Below are 11,701 nucleotides of genomic sequence, written 5' to 3'. Positions count from 1 at the left end.
ATTTTTCCCTAGGCTATTTGTTGCATTAATTAAATGACGTTCACAAATTTACGATATTAAAAAGCCCTTTATGGAAACTCCTTTAGAATTCATTTACTCATTCATAAAAAGTGGGGGATTGTACTATACCGAAATAATCATTCATATACATTAAACATGTTAAACAGATAATTCAAATAAAATAAAAATCCTCACCCCAAATATGAAAAAAAAGACACGTTTAAATATATGTATTTTCAAATGGTCTTCAATTTACATTATATGTATTTTTGGGTGCCCCTTCCAATGGAAATTGAAAACTACACTTTGAACGTGTTTCGTGAAAACTATTCTTTCTTTCTTTTTTCGTAAATTGATATATTTGCATTAAGTCTCTTAGATCTTCTACTGACTATACTGTGCGGATCTAAAAAGTATTAAATAAACTACTAATAATCATTCAGATTGAAAAATTAATGACATGTTCAATTTTTACATGAATTATTTAATGTTTAAAATCAGAGTTTTATTTAAATCAACCAATTTATTACGTTTGTGCTGCAAAAAAAAAAAAAAAAAACAAACAAACAAAAAAAATTAAAAAAACATAAATCATTTCTACATGCAGAAGATGAAAGGTGTTGTACAGTTGATTTTGATTGTCTCAGTATTGTATGCTGCTCTCTGTCTCTCTGTCTCTCTCTCTCTCTCTCTCTCTCTCACTCAAAACAAACAAACAAAACCAAAAAACAAAAAAAAGGAAAGAAAAAAAATTCAACGGAATTTTTGATATCAGAATATGAATTTTTGATATCAGAAAATGAATTCTTTACATCAAATATTCGGGGGAAAAAATGGTCAAACAATATGGATATCGAACAAACTTGTTCAAGCCATTGAGTTCATACGTAAGTACCTTACAACATGCCTTAGCCAATGATAATTTCTCAAGATATTCTTAATTTAAAATCGTAGTACCATGGCATCAGATATTCTTAGACCCCCCCCCCCCCAAAAAAAAAAAAAATCAGCATACATTACCAGCCATTACCAGGAGTTTTTGTTCAAAGAAAAATTACCAATTATATAGTTTTAGCTGGTATTTCCTCAAAATTTGTCTTAGAAGTTATAGTTATCCAAAAACGCATTAACGGGATAAATTTGACTAGATCGCTTATCTGCTGGCATAAACGACAGGACTGATTCAGGAATTGTAAGTGGCAAAGGAGGAATTGTTAGTATTATACTCAGATGAACACACATCAAATGAACATTCAGACAACACACTTTAAACCTTATTGATGTGTACTGGTTTGTAGGAAAGTTTATACTTTTGTTGTAACTAATAACTTACTTAATAAAACACTTTAAAATTTGACTCACAATTGTTAGATATTTATATCGACATTCTACATATAAAGTAAGAAGTCCTCTCTGATTCAGAAATATGACATGCACTGAAATGGGAAAAATAATAGGTGGCAGAGGAGGTGCGTGCATCTTCGCATCCCAGTAATTTCGCCAGAGAATTATCATTTGACATAGCCATACAACGCAGTAATTTCACCAATCTATATAACTTTTATTAAACTAGAAGCTATATTAATGCATGTTGAAAGGGGAGAAATCATTTAGAAAATTTGCTACAAAAATAACCATACCGATACTGAATCTGCATGCTTATAAACACTGTCAAGATTATGATTGATTTACACATTCACGATTTACAATGTGATTGATTTAAAACGTTTACAGAATGCAGCCACTTATAGATCGATTTCTGTAGCAACAGGTAGATTCTAGATAGATTGTCATTTCATTGAAAAATATGAAAGATCTGACCTCATGATTATGAATATTTCTCATCGTAAATTGATCTTCCATTTTCCTTCTCGGTATATTTTTTTTTTATCAAAAAGCTATTTATCTCAGCTTAGATTCATTATTTCTTCATCATTTCCGTTAGGTTTACTAAGAGTATTAAAGGATCAGTGTTGGTTGGCCATAATGCATATGTCTTCCTCAATTTTCAATTCATTAGGGCCTATAGGAAGGTTAGGTCTACCAGAATTTAAAAAGGGTAGTAAAACACTAGGGTCATAAGGCATAGGTTATAGATGCAATTCTCAATCCATTGGAATCTGTAGGATCTTTTAATATTTTTGCGAACGTAATTTTATACCTACCACATTTTTTTTTTTTTGGAGAAGGGGTGGGGGGGGGGGAGGGTCTGGTATACTTTTAACAGTAGTATAATATGGATATGATATACTTTGCAAATGCTGAACTATTCGTGAATAAGTTCTTAGGGTTTGGACGGCATGTGTTTGTAGGCCTATTGGCTACTAGTATATTGCCACAAATGTGTGCAAGTTACAAAAAAAGTTACCTGTAGCGATTTGTCTCTACTAGGTAGCCGAAGCACACGTGTTATATTTCTCATTGAACAGCTTGTGTCGATACTGTTGTATGTGTCAGTAATATAAAAATTATCGTGGCATGCATGGCTACTGCTATATCGAACGTGTTATGTAAGAACTTTTATCCAGTTGTGGTGGAGGACCAGAAAGCTTTATTTATTTGTACGATCATCTGCCATGTCTTTCTGAAAAGCGATTTGAGTTTGAAAAGTGTGGCTAGGCCTAGCCCTAGTTTGAGAAAAGGACCACCAAACAGGAATAAGAAATTTGCCCCTGGATACAAGAAATAACAAAAAAGCTTACATATGTAGATACAGCACCATTTATAGAGATAAAAATAAAATGCAAATTCTCACTGCAGCGATAAATAATACATGGAACGTCCGCTTTTTGCATCTTTTTTATTGCAGGTTCTCTTTCTTAGCAGTGGCAGATCCAGGAATTTCATAACTGGGGGCGCAATAGAAGGCAGGGGGTCTGGGGGCTGTATTGAAGCCCCCAGTGGGTCCAGGGCAAAGCCCTAATGGGGGTTCGGGGGCGAAGCCCCCAGAAGCTGACGAATTCTTACAAATAAGAGGCGTTTCTTCCTTGATTTAAGGATAATGATCATTTAATTTCTACATACAACAAATTCAAACGGGGGGGGGGGGGGGGACGCACGCCCGGCGCTGGATCCGCCTTTGCTTAGAATTTCTACTTCACTTAGAAACTGAAAATTACTTACTATAAGCGGCAAAACAACATACACTTCTAAGACTGAATGTTCAGAACTTGCATTAATGGTGTATTTGTACATATATAAGTTATTACATATTCTTTATCATAATATATATTCAAATTAATCCTATTAATTAAAACAAAATATAGTATTCTCTATAAGTAATTTGCTATTTCTCTGTTTTACATTTTCTTTTCCTGTGTTGTTGTATAAGTGAACAAGTTTCTCAGCCCTTCTCATCAGGATCAATGGATCTCATTTACCCGTGAAGAGTATTTTATACATGCACCCAGTGGTTCCAAGTTTTCTATTTAAAGAATTTCACCGATGTTATCTTATTGGTTCCTTTCCTGTGCTCTTTCGTACAGAACAGATCCACATTTTGCCTGTGTGAACGCCTCCGGAACTACAACTGGTTACTGGTATCTCTCGTTGATCTGTTTGGACATGAAACCTGGTTCTCTTGCATGAAGTCACCCGATTGATCTATTGGTATATATATATATATGAAATACTCACGTCCAGAAACTCTCAGCCATTATTCAAAGACGATGACAAACACATTGTTTGTAAATTCGTTGTGCATCACATTAAATGTATAATTTTGAAAAATTGATTATACATGTACACATTTGTAGACTTTAAGTGAAATTTCAAAGGTGATCATCCCTTTATTCCATTTTACTAGGTCATTTAAATATTATAAACAAGAGTCTCATAGATGGCCCCGGTATTTTTTTTAATAATTTTAAAAAATTCCCTCTGTATCTTTAAAATTTTTTTGGGGGGCCCCGTATTTTTGGTCAATTCTTACTCACAGGGTTACGATTTGAACAGTGTGTAAATGCACAACCTGAAGATGCTTGCATATTATTATGACTGATGATCCTGCTAGTCTTGAAGAAAAGATACCGCACTATACCTTAAGATGCCAGTAGTTAGAAATGACTAATCATGGTCCTGCTTTTTTGAGAAGATTCTTAAAGATTTTTTTTTCACTATTTATTCCCTAACAAAACCTTGATTTCCTTTTTTTAGCCCCACTCTACCCCGGGGCCATGATTTCAATAAATTTGAATTTGCACTACCCGAGGATGCTCGCATATCAAGGAGGATTTTTTTTTCTTATATATTCTCCTGTCAAATTTTTTTACTCTACAAGAATTTAGAATTTTTATGCCCCGTAATCGAAGATTCGGGGGCATATAGTTTTTGCCCTGTCCGTCCTTCTAGCTGTCTATCTATCTGTCTGTTTGTCCGCAAAAACTTTAACCTTGCCCATAACTTTTGATTGGTTGAAGCTATGGCTTTCATATTTCACATGTGTATTCCTTGTGACAAGACCTCTCTTTGGGTACCATAAAATTTGACCTTTTGACCTTGACCTTGGAGTTTGACCCACTTTTGCATTTTTTTTTTCAGACATTAACCTTGGCCATAACTTTTGAATAGTGGGTGCTAGGGCTTTCAATCTTCACATGTGTATACCTTGTGACAAGACCTTTCTTCAGATACCAACTACTTTGACCCGTTGACCTTGGAGTTTGACCTACTTTTGAAAAAACGTTAACCTTGGCCATAACTTTTGAGCCGTTGGTGGTAGGGCTTTCATACTTCACTTGTGTATACCTTGTGATAAGACCTTCCTTTGGATACCACAAAACTTTGACCTTGACCTTGGAGCGTGACCCTGTTGTGAAAAACTTTAACCTTGGCCATAACTTTTGAACAGTTAGTGCTAGGGCTTTCGTCCTTCATATATGTAATCCTTGTGACAAGGTCTTCCGTTGGATACCAACAACTTTGATCGTTTCACCTTGGAGTTTGACCTTCTTTTGAAAGACTTTAACTTTGGCCATAACTTTTGAACGGTTGGTGCCAGGGCTGTCATATTTCACATGTGTATTTCTTGTTAGAAGGCCTTTCCTTGGGCACCACTAATTTTGACATTTGAACTTGACCTTGATGTTTGACTTACTTTTTGAAAAACTTTAACCTTTTCCATATCTATTCCATGGTTTCTGCTAGGGCTTTCATATTTCAAAGGTATACTCCTCGAGACAAGACTTATTTTGGGTACCAACATATTTGATTTGCATTTGAGAAAGTTCAACCTTTGATATGAGTTGCCATACGGGGACATCAGTGTTTCACAAACACATCTTGTTCAATTTTAATTTGTTAGAAAAATTCTAAATGACTTGAATAGACTCTACTCTACACTTAATCAGAAAACTTTAGCATATGTTCATCTTTTCTGACTTAGTTGTTCCTTAAATGAACCTACACTATTTTTGTATTTTCTTAATTATCTCCCCTTGCAGTTCAGATTAGCTTGCAGGAAATGTCACAATAATAATATAAGTTTGTGTTCTTATTCAAGTAATAGATAATCTGCTTTAGTTTTTAGTTTTTTTTTTTGGTTGTGAGAGAGCCTGGTGACAAGGCTTACAGGAATAGATTATCTAACCACCCACCACTGTTTATCTTGTTTTGATTCTCTGGTTTGTGTTTGTCCATCGGCCTCTTAGGAGACCTGGTTTGCGTCAACATTGTCATTTATCATCATTAAAAATAACTTCATTCATACCATCACGCTATTCAAACACTTCATACAAATGAAAAAAAAAAACTTTGAAGTAAAAGAGATTGAGTTTATATCAAATTGAAGATTTACACATCTTAAAAAGCCTCTGAGCTTTTGCAACGAAATTTCGAATTACAACTCTTTATGGCAAAAAAAGACCCCTATTGATCTTGAGTTCAAAGGATCAAAGGTCAGAAATTCATACATTGCAAATAAAAGTTTACAGATGATAACATTAGTGTTCTTTGAGTTTTTTTCAATGAAATTTAATATCATATCTCCCTATACTATAAAGAAAACCTCTAATGATTTAAAGGTAAAAGGTCAAGGTCAAAAATTCATATATTGCAAAAATGTTTTCCAGATGATAACCTCAGTTCTCTTTAAGCTTTTTCAATGAAGTTGTATCATAACTCCTTGAGACTTAAATAAAGACTCTAACGATTTTTAGGTCAAAAAGTCAATTATGCAAGATCAATGGAAAGAGTAATAAATCCTTTCATTCTGGCTGTGTGTAACTCTGTCGTTCCCGGGCGATATCTTAAAATGCCTTTGAGTTTTTGCAACATCACAACTCCTTATCCCTATTTATTTTGAGGCCTAAAGGTCAAGGTAAGAAATTCATACCTTGCAAATAACAGTTCCCAGATGATAACTTTAGTGTCCTTTGAGTTTTTTCCCCATGAAATTAAAAAATCACAACTCCCTGAGGACTAAAAAAGGACTCTTTTTGATGTTGAGGTCAAAGTTCAAGATCAGAAATTCATATTTGCAAAAAATGATTGCCGATTGATAACTCTTGTTCTCTTTGAGCTTTTTCCAATGAATTTTTAATAACTCCTTGTGAATTTAAGAAGACCGCTATTGATTTTTGAGGTCCAAAGGTCAAGGTAAGAAATTAATACGTTGTATAAAAACAGTTTCCTGGTTATAACGATTTTTACACAAATGTCGATTTAGCGACAAAAATCAAAAACAAATGTCCTAGCTTTTCTACTTGTGTATCAAGATTTATTAGATTCGGATCAAAACGGTAGGAAGAGTAGTATTTTGAAAAATTACTTACAAACAGACCTGCGGACGATAGACATCTGACTATAGCATAAGCTAGCTATTCTAGTCTTTTACCCCTAGATCTTAAAGTCAACAAAATTATATAAATTTGTGACTCAAGTTTTATAATGTACCATTCAGTTATGAAGATATAATAGCTTCCTATAACAAAACTTCTTGTTCTGTTGCTTATTTCTCTCTCTCTCTCTCTCTCTCTTTTGAAATTCTGTAGCTATTTTAGCCTATTTACTCACAACTGATTTTTTTTGGGGGGGGGGGGCTGGATAGGATATTCATAGGCGTTGCCTTTAGCTTAAATCTATATATTAGTTTCTGTAAGATATTGTTTAGTACCAATCTTCTCTTCATAAATTTCCAAGATTCGGGGCGTTAAGATGAAACACGTTAATTATTGTGACGGATTTGCAAAAGAAGCTTACACCCAAAGAAAGAAGTAAGCTGGTTTTAATTAATGAACCTTGCAAGTATTAAAGGACGACGTAGAATTTGTATGTATCCCACAATTCACGGTGAGCAGTTTCAGCAAAACATTGTACTGCTTGACAGATTATGAAGTGCAATATGTCAACTTTCAAGATATCACGTGAAGACTTTTATTGGATAAATAAACTCTGCCACAAAATGACAAAATACCAAGTGACAGTAACTTCTGTTATGGACCTCCAACCTCCCCACTGCAAAAACCGCAGTCCCCTTATCCCCTCTGAATCTGCGTTTGAATCTTTTCATGTAAATCACCGTTACCCTCTGAATGATGAAACCATGCCCTGTAGCGCGATCTAGAACTTATCAACAGTCAACATTATTGCTTCCAAAAACTTTATTTGTATTTGTATAAAACATTCAGCATAATATAATAAATACTGCATGAAGTTGAGGGGTAACATTGCACATTTTCACCGATGTAAGTTGACAATGGTTTTCTTGGGGTGAAAATTTTCAATAATCCAAATATACTGAAATTCATATACTTAGAAATGAAACGAATATCAAATTGATTGCGGGAACGTCAGGTAATTTTTAAAAGTTCATAAGAGAAAGATGTTAATTCGAAATAATGAAATATCCTAGCTAGTCGTACGGTACGGTAGATAGATATCTCATTTTCTCTCTCAATAGATGTTTGATAAAATAGAGATATTTAAGTGCAGATTTATTGTAACTAAAACATGCTTGTACATAAAAGGATGACTGGTGAAAGTAGGGTCAGGATTGGGGAGAAATGTGTCCTCCAGAAATAGCACAAAACATGCACATAATTATGTAGTTTTTAGTCAGTAATATTTGGTAGACTGGTAATTTTAATTAATATATATGTATAACAAATCATCTTTTTAAGTGTTTTGGCATCGCTCTTTTCCTGTATCCATCGTTCTGCATTTGTTGAACATTTATAACGTTAAAGCAATATGAGCTGCATTGTTGAGAGTTTTATTTTGCTGTTAAAATGTGCTGTCATGATAAATCTGATGTAATTTAAACCTTTATGATCAATTAGACTTAAATAAAATATTACATTTTTTCAGGAGAAAGGTTTCTGTACAATGGAATGTATAGTATTATATAAGAAATCAATATTCTAGAGGACGACAATAATGTAATTTTGCTTAAATCAAAGCTTCGAGAAATAGTTCTTTCATCGCAAATACAAACAATAGAAGTTTATAAATGTTCTTTTTTCTGTCATTGATATTGTTAATTACAATTTTGCAACAGAAATTTCCGACATCAAAGTTGCAGCTCATATTGCTTTAATTTTAGAGGGAGTAAATTTGCTTTGTGCAAGATACATTGTAATCAAACATGTGTTATATTTCCCATCGAACAGCCTGGGAATGCACCCTGTGTAAAAACTAGTGTCAATACTATGAAATAAATTTATAAGATGTTTATGTATGTATGTATGACTTCAGTATTGTTATTTGTCACGTATCTTATAGCCAATTTATAGTATATAGGTGTACCATCTCTTATTAAAAAAAAAAACAAATCCTGATCTATGGTGATATATACAGTAATCTTTTAATTTAAATAAAATGTCTAAATGAGAGAGAGAGAGAGCCATATATATATATATATATATATATATATATATATATATATATATATATATATATATATATATATATATATATATATATATATATATATATATACCGGTATATATATAAAATCCAATAAAATGTCTCAACGATCGCAATAAAATACTTAAAATAAAGAAGAAAAACCTCAGTAAAGCTTTATGTATATATTAGATCTAAATGTAAAACTAAACCTTTTAAATGACAATTGTCCTTTTAAGGCATTGGTATATGTCTGAAATATTTTTGATATTTATTTCCTCCTATTCCTATCCAATTTGAAATTCCATTGACATTATTGGCCATAAACAACAAAGAGAGGAAAACTTTTACAACTAACTGCTCATTACACAATCAATTGCAACAAGTGCTTGACATGAACATATTACCGTTTTGCAGCTATATGTAATCAATATTGATCATCATGCTGTATAAAACAGCTGTGTGAGTAAATGTTGTGATAATTGTTACGTAATCTGTTGTAACCTTTCATTTTCATCGATTCTTTTACATTTTTTCAATGAAAAAACACATGTCGGACTATCATATAATATCAGGCTCCGAGTATCACGTCCAAAATACAATAAAACATTGAGTTGACTTTTAATCCGATATGCAGTTCACATCTCACATACTACTAACAAGAATTTGTTTGAATAATTTGATTTGCTAAATTAATAAAATCACACACACATAGATTTAACATTGACATAAAATGCTATTCCTCATTTAGCTCATCATAATATGAAGGTGATTTCTTTGTCAACCCTTTATCCAAATGATTAAGCATCGTCGGAAATCCACGGTCGGTCTTGCTTCTCTTACCTCCCGTGGGACACAAGGCCGAAAATTTCAGGAGGTAATAGAAGCGAGACCGACCGTGGGTTTCCGACGACGATGATTAAGGTCAATGGACATACATTCTGTATAGTAATCCCTGCATTGGCTTTAAGTTATCCAAAAAGTAATAGAACTGTCTGCAATAGTTTTATTTTTAATCTTTTTAGGAGATATTTGGCACTCGTCATATAGTCAAGTATATAAGTATATTTTGTTCTTAGCGCTCTTTTTTTTTTTTACTTATATATTAATTATGTTTAATGATCAGGGTAAGATACGGAATTGATTTTTTAAGGACTGTCATGTCCTGTTTATAATCATTGTAAAATATGAAATAGATCAGTTGAGAGAGGGGGGGGGGCAATTAACTTAACAGAAATTCTTGACAAGCAATAATAAATAAATGAATAAATAAATAAAAAAATTGCTTTCTAAAATTGAATATATACTGGCAAAATTACACCCCCCGGTTCCTACGGGCCTGCATAAGTATCTATTTTTGGTGTGTATAATACCAGAAGATTTCGTGATTTTTAATGTAATACAGAGAGAGAGAGATCTATTTCTAGACTAAATAGTTTCATGTATTTACATGTATCAGAGTGAGTGTAAAATATACAGATAAAAAGCGAATTAATTTATATTCACAAGAAGACGGTTCTTGACGTCAAATATTGCATCAATTTCACAATTACGCAAGTTGTGTGCAATTTGATAGCATTGCTCCTTGAATCGTTCATTCACTAACAGGAAATTACAGGCTTTTTACTCTCCAAAAATACCGATACGAAACCTTTTTTCATGATTTGTGTGCACTATTTTTCATCGAAAAAATATTGAAATTTAAAATCATTTTTAGGGCTTTCAGGATGGGGATTTTGACCCTCCACGTAATGGATTATTACATTTTGCAAAATAATTATATTCTGCTGTTCTTAATGCAAAAGAAATTGTTTTTTTTAAGTGTTGTTTATTTTAAACACGTTATAAGGACTATGATTTATTTAGATGTTGCCGTGGGGAAATACACATGTATAGCTTTACTCAATTAACAATTGTCTTAGTATTGGATCCAAAATCTGTTTATTACATTTTATATTGTTTATCATTCCGCGTTCATTTCGATGCAATATGTGATAAATCGCAGTTTATTATATTTTGTGTCTTAATTAGAGATTTCACGGTTGTTGTTTTTTTTTGTATTGAAAATTAATTTAATTTTACAACGTTCATTCAGTGGACAAGTGATCAGTGAAGCTCAAGAAGTCCTAAGAGAGAGAAAATCAACTAAGAAGCAATTTTGGAAATTATGTGTGTTGAAGTTTTGGGTTTTCTTAATCCCACTCTACCAAAGTTGGTGAAATGTTCCATATGTTTTATACATTCAAATGATTTATGTAGAGCTTATATAACAGCATCATACAACACAAATTTTCGTTGGTTTCATCAATTCAAGTATTTCAATTTAGGAATGTAAATGATTTGGTATTGTCCTGCTCTGAAAAGTTAAACTCAATTATTTATAGTTATTTGTAGAACCCATTGCTTGATTAACAAATTAATACAGTGAAGCATCTATAAATTTATATCATTATTTGTAGGGAAAGTAGTTCCCAAGAATTGACACTGTATGGAGCCAGTATCATATAAACTATAAAGAGGTTGGGGGAAACGTACACACCATGACTTGTGCCATGAAAGTAAACATATTATTTGATGAAATTGGGGATAACTACGGCTGAAAATATAATGGAATCTCACTATAATAGTGATATACCGCTATTGTAGCGGAATTTACCCCCCCCCCCCCCCCACCTGATAAATACCCTATGACACTGAATATCAAAATTTGTCCATTTCATGCAATGTATTACAAAGTTTTTTTTATTCAAATACATCAGGTAAAGGTACATAACAAACCAGAGCACTTGGAATTAAAACACAAATAAGTCCAACCATAATTCACTCACTTCCTTTATAAAGAAAAAAAAAAGTTCATCAC

The sequence above is a fragment of the Saccostrea echinata genome, unplaced genomic scaffold, assembly GCF_033153115.1.
Source record: "Saccostrea echinata isolate AGI-Se365-2 ecotype Australia unplaced genomic scaffold, CSIRO_AGI_Sech_v1 ptg000010l, whole genome shotgun sequence".
NCBI classification, from domain to species: Eukaryota; Metazoa; Mollusca; class Bivalvia; order Ostreida; family Ostreidae; genus Saccostrea; species Saccostrea echinata.
This window is presented reverse-complemented; position numbering follows the sequence as displayed.